Raw genomic sequence first — 6,314 nt, forward strand, 5'->3', positions numbered from 1 at the left:
TGGATGTACAATGTTGGAGATGATAATAGGGGAGTCACTGTCACTATCTACATGATAATGACTTGTTACTGTATTTTATCAGATCAATTTCTGGGATGAGGTGCCAAAAATTCTAAGCCATGTCGTCATGTTTCGGACCTGTTACTGTACTGGAGACGATAAAGACAGCAACATTAGATTGTTATCGTCATGTTTCGGAAAGTCCTGTTAATCCTAAAGGCAGAATTAGTGAGTTGTGTGGAGTAGATAGAAAGATGTTTGATGCTTAGAAATGCGATGATGATGGATCACTGCGAAAAATAATAATTACTGCAATAAAGAATTACTATTATACACCATAGAAATTGATTCTCTAAAAACAAATTTTAGTTTGTTTTGTTTTCTGTTTTTACCTATGCTCCCTCACTGATACTCATACTTACTAATACTCACTGGTACTCATAAAAATAAATTTGTTATCCATTAATACTTAATAGCACTAACCTTAAAAACTAAAAGCTAAGAGAAGGTGAAAGAAAAAGATTCATAAAATTGAGTAACATATACTAATTTAACGTAAAAATAAGTATGTTATTCTTGTTTTGCTCTTATCTAATAAAAATTTGTCAATAAATATATATTTGGGTTAATAGTTAATTTAGTCACATAAAATAAAGATTTTTTTTAATTTATCTTTAAAAAATTGGGTAAAATATATTTTTTGTCCCTGAAGTTTTACAAAAGTTTTAAAAATATCCCTAAGTTTTATTTTGTTTTAATTTTGTCCCAAAAGTTTTCGATTTGCATCAAATATACCCTTGACGGCTAAATTTTAAAAAAAATTTAAGACCAATCTAACAATAATACATGAAAATTATGCTTGATTTGCTTGTATTGAGGGTTGTTCTTATGAAATCGTTGTTAAATTGGTCTTAAATTTTTTGAAAAATTAGCCGTCAGGGGTATATTTGATGCAAATCAAAAAGGAAAAGGAAAAATACCACAGCTTGGGCCTCCACCACCACTGTCTCCATAGCCATAACTCTCAACTCCAGTTAGGTTTTTGCCATCAAGTCAGCGGACCTACGTAACTTCGAGCAATTTAAGATAAGACATGTAACATCCTAGTATTCAAATCCTTATACTCGAGTCATAAGTCAATGATAATAAGGTGGTATGACTCAGAGACAAATTATAATACATATATAGTTGGAATAAATTATTAAACGAGAAGCCTGAAAAAGGAGTAAAAGAAAATCGCAATCGGAAACACATGCGTAACGAAAAGCATCGCATTTGGAAAGAACTTGGTAAAATAGAACTTAAAGGTAGAATAGATTAAAGACGGAATATATATATATAATCATATGTATAATAGCTACTAGTCATGACATGCGAAGTTTAGGTCGGCTAAGGTTATAGTAGTAAAAACAGTTGATAATAATTTCTATCTCTCCCAAATATACATCAAGGCCTCTATAGGCAAGGTTTCCAAAAGAATTATATATACGTATACATCATTAAGTTTTCTAAAATAAAAGGAAGAGAAATCTAAATAAAATACAGAACAAAACTCAAAGTAGACTTCGCCGTCTTCCAGACGAACTCCAGCTCACTGTGGAGCACTAGGACTTGCATCTGAAAAACAAAGAATATATACGGAATGAGAACTCCCAATCCATGGGTTTTCAGAACAGTAAAAATATCAAATAAATACAATATAAGGTAACAAGAAACTCACTAAGCAATCTTATGCTTCCACACAATGGTCTTTCCATCCTAGGTTCTCATTAATCCATGATTAGGAAAATGTCCTAGAAAATTCTACTCTAATTCATTTTTTATCATTTTCTCCATAACTCTCCAAATTTCAAACAGAACAGCCCTTAGATAGTTCAAATTCAACGATTCTAAATCAACTCATCATACTTCCACCCGGAGCAAGTGGGACGAACCATTGCATCTACCTAAGGAGCTCAAATAATCTCATTCAATATTCATATTTATTATTCAATTATTTCGTCGTTTCATCTCATTAAAGGCATCCCTCAGCATCAACCGACACCAGCATGAGGGACCTCTCAGTTATGCAAACACAAGCAAGACAAACAAATAATACACAAGTAAATTCAGGTAAAGCAATTAGCACATAATCATTTAATATGTACAGTTAAGCAAGTCAAGACAAATAGCAAACTCAAACAAATCAAACAAATACAAATTATGTATGCCTGTCCTATGGCTGATGAGTCTCATCTGTCAGTTATACAGCCAAACCCAACATGTCTGGAGCAAGTGGAATCACTCCACTGCGTCTACCCAGACAGGTATATTTGGCAAGTGTAATCACATCTGGAAGCAAGTAGAATCACTCTACTACGGCAAGTGGAATCACTCCACTGCATTTCAATCACATCTAGGAGCAAGTAGAATCACTCTTTTACGGCAAGTAAAATCACTCCACTGCATTTCCCAAGCAGGTACATTTTAATCAAACTCACTTTTATTTTCATAGTCATTCTCTTCATATCTCAATTATAATCAATCATTCATCACCTCTTAATATCATAATCATTCTCATCATATCTTAATCAAATTCATTGATGCGTGAGCATCTTTCCTATCTTTTCCTAGTGAATTTGCATCTAATTTGTTGAGTTTAATTAAAAATTAATTATGTTTTAGCCACTATGGATGCTATTTTGAGTTTTGTGCAATACTATTTATTTTAGGTAGCATTCGGCGGAATTTGATGGAGTTTATGCAGCACAAGAATCAAAGGAGATGGCAGCGAGGAGCGACGCGTACGCGTGACTGACGCGTACGCGTGAATTTGGAGCTTTCCATGGCGACGCGTGCGCGTGACTGACGCGTACGCGTGAATTGAAGATTTGCTCAGCGACGCGAGCGCGTGACCAACGCGTCCACATGACTCGCGAAAAGGACCATCGACGCGTACGCGTGACTTGCGCCACATGCAGAAAACGCAGAAAAATACTGGGAGCAATTTCTGGGCTGTTTTGACCCAGTTTTCAGCCCAGAAAACACAGATTAGAAGCTGCAGAATAGACGAAACAAGTGGTCCCCATCCATCCATTGAAGACTTGATTATTTAAATTAATTCGAATTTAAATTCAAATTTGAATTCTAAGAAAAGATATTATTTTAATTTTAAAAATTAGATTTTAAATTTACTAGGATTAGTTATAAAAGGGAGAAACTTTCATTCCTTTGGGGAGGTCCTGGGGAGGATCCCATTCCATCCCAATTTACAATCCGTATTTTCTCTGAACCATGAGCAACTAAAACCTCCACTGTTAAGGTTAGGAGCTCTATCTATTGTATGGATTGATTTTATTATTTTTCTATTTTAATTCATGTCTTGATTTATATTTAAGAATTGTTTTCGTTCTTTATCTTATGAATTTGGGTGGAACGGAAGTATGACCCTCTTTCTATTTGAGTTCTTGTAAAACTTGGAAAAGCTCTTTACTTGAACAACAGCTTGAAAACATATTCTCCTAAATTTCTAATTTATCTGGATTTAATAGGATACATGACATATAATCATTTTATGTTTGGGTAATTAGGATTTCTGTGGCATATAACTAGAATTGAACTTCACCCCCTAATTAGAATTAATTGACCAAGGAATTGGCTGTTAATGCATTTTAGAGGAGACTAGAAAGGTATAAGAAATTAGGGTCTAGTCACATATAGTTGCCATAAATTAGATCTTACATGATTAAAATAAAATAATAAGAAAAGTCAATCCGAAAAATAGATAACTCTAAAACCTTAACTGTTTCTTCATATTTTATTCCTCACCTATTCACCTGCCTGTCTTCAAACTCTTCTTTAATTTTTTATGCTTTTGAACATTCAAACAGTATTTTCTGTTTGTCTAACTAATCCTATCAAACGCTATTGTTGCTTAATCCATCAATCCTCGTGGGATCGACCCTTACTCACATAAGGTATTACTTGGTACGACCCGGTGCACTTGCCGGTTAGTTTGTGGGTTGTAAAATACTGCACCATTCATTCATCATACTCTCTCAATATCATAACCATCCTCATCATATCATAATCAATCATTCATCATCTCTCACTATCGTAATCATCCTCACCATACTTAGTCATCATCAACCATTCTCATTTCTCATTATCATACTCATCCCCATCATAACTCTCATTACATTTAACCCATCTTCCCTCAATTCACTCTCTCAACTCACTTGGTTTCGTTCCTAACTCCTCTACCTTCTATTACACCAACTCTAGACTTATAAGAGGATTCATAGAGGTTTAGAAAGCTCGAAAAATGGTTAAAATACAAAAATATATTTTTTACAAAATTGGGTGGTCATGCGTATGCATGCCTTCCGTGTACGCATAAGTCCAATTTTTGGCAATGTCGTGTACACAGACCACAGTTGCATACGTGCGAACCCAAATCGTCATTAGATTCTCTTCACTCTCATATGTCCTCAAATCGTCACCTATAAAACTATGATATCACGCTAGAAAATAGTACGTTCCTTTACAGTTTTTTCATGGAGTACTCTCTTTAGAAAAATATTATGCAATTCAGAGGCACACAACTGACTTATGTCAAGCTCTAGTGGGATGTTTCACTTACAAATATTATTTGGACTTATGTACCACTCCCAAGGAGCTAAGATAGTTGTTCTTGTCTTACCAATATAAAAAAAACGACAGATTTTGTTTGAAACTAAAAGGTTTGCCATGTTCTATGTACCCATCTATATTTGTTTGTATCTTTATTAATAATGTATTGACCAATTTAAAATTGAGATATATAAATTTTGTGTATATAATAAGGTAGTTGTTACGGCCCTGGATTCCCGCGGGTCAACCCGATCCGAGCTTCACCCGGTCCGACTACACGCCTCTCAACCGACTCGGACACGCGTCCCGTACGGCTCTCTCGCAGCTATGGGACAGCGTCTTTGGGAATATGGGCCTGCCCTCCAGAGGGGCCCAACACTGACATGTATATAAGGGGAAGACTGGCTCTTCCCCCAAGGTACGTAACATCCCTACACCACCTTCACTCCGCCTGCACGTATTCTGACTAGAGCGTCGGAGTGTCTTTGCAAGTGGCACCCCCCTCACGCGAAGTGCTCGGGACCTCGCGCCCTCGAACTGGAAGACCGTGATCAGACGAGCCCCTTCCTTCACCCCTGATCCTGACCTGAACCGTCTGGTATAATAGGAATGGAGTACATTGCCCAAATTGAAGTTGGATTTATTCTTCTTTAAAACGTTAAATGAATCTATGTCTTCGCTTTGTCCAAATTAAAAAAGAGTTACTAACTATGCTCAGTATATATAGTAATTAATTAGTATTAAACATATTTAATAAGTAGCTTTTAATTTTCTAATGACAACCTATCTACTACAGAAGAGATGATATAATTAAGGGTTAAGTACGATTTTGGTCCTTAACGTAGAGGTCGAAAATTTATTTCGTCCTCGGCCTTTTTTCGCTATAAAATGGTCCCGAAAGTTTAATTTAGTTTTAAAATCATCCTTTGGACAAAAATATCCCTCCCCTATTCTTTTTCAAAATCAACCAGAAGCAGAAGCGCAAAGGCACAAGCAAACACAGAAACAGAAGTAGGCAGAAGCAAAAAGTAGAAGCAGAATAACAACAATCAAACAACAACAACTAGAGAAACAACAACAATAATAACAATGGATAATAGAATCAGAACAACAACAAAAATAGAACCAGAAGCAAAAATAGAAGCAGAAGCAACCAGAAGCATCAACAACAAAAACAACAATGAAATAAACAAAAGCAAAACACCTTCCTTTAAATTTGAAAAATTAAAAAAGAAAATAATAAAAAAATTGAAACAGCACTGTAGGGACCTCGAGGCAGTGGTGAGGGAGGAGAGGCTGTGGCGGTTAACTGCAAATCGCGAGGGGAGGAGAGCTGCGGTGGTGGTGGCGGATCACGTGGAAAGGGCTACGGCAATGGTGGCGACGCCGCGAATTGCGACGAGAACGGCGATGCGGTGGTGGCAAGATGCAAATCACGACGAGGAGGGAGCTGTGGTGGTCGGCGGCGCTGCGAATTGCAACGAGGGTAGAGGTGTGGCGACAAGAACAGCTTCCTTCCTCTCTTTCTCTCTCTCTTTGCTCTCTCCTTTCTTGTCGTTAGTGTGAGTGTGTGCTCAAGAAAAAAAGAGCAGCGGCGAGAAAGCAGCTGTGGCGGCGAGGAGCAGCGGCAGCGTCCTGTAGAGATTCTCCACCTTCCCTTCTCCTTTTCCCCATTTTCTTTATTTTATTTTATATTTTTTAGT

Source organism: Arachis ipaensis, chromosome B01, assembly GCF_000816755.2.
Source record: "Arachis ipaensis cultivar K30076 chromosome B01, Araip1.1, whole genome shotgun sequence".
Taxonomy (NCBI): Eukaryota; Viridiplantae; Streptophyta; class Magnoliopsida; order Fabales; family Fabaceae; genus Arachis; species Arachis ipaensis.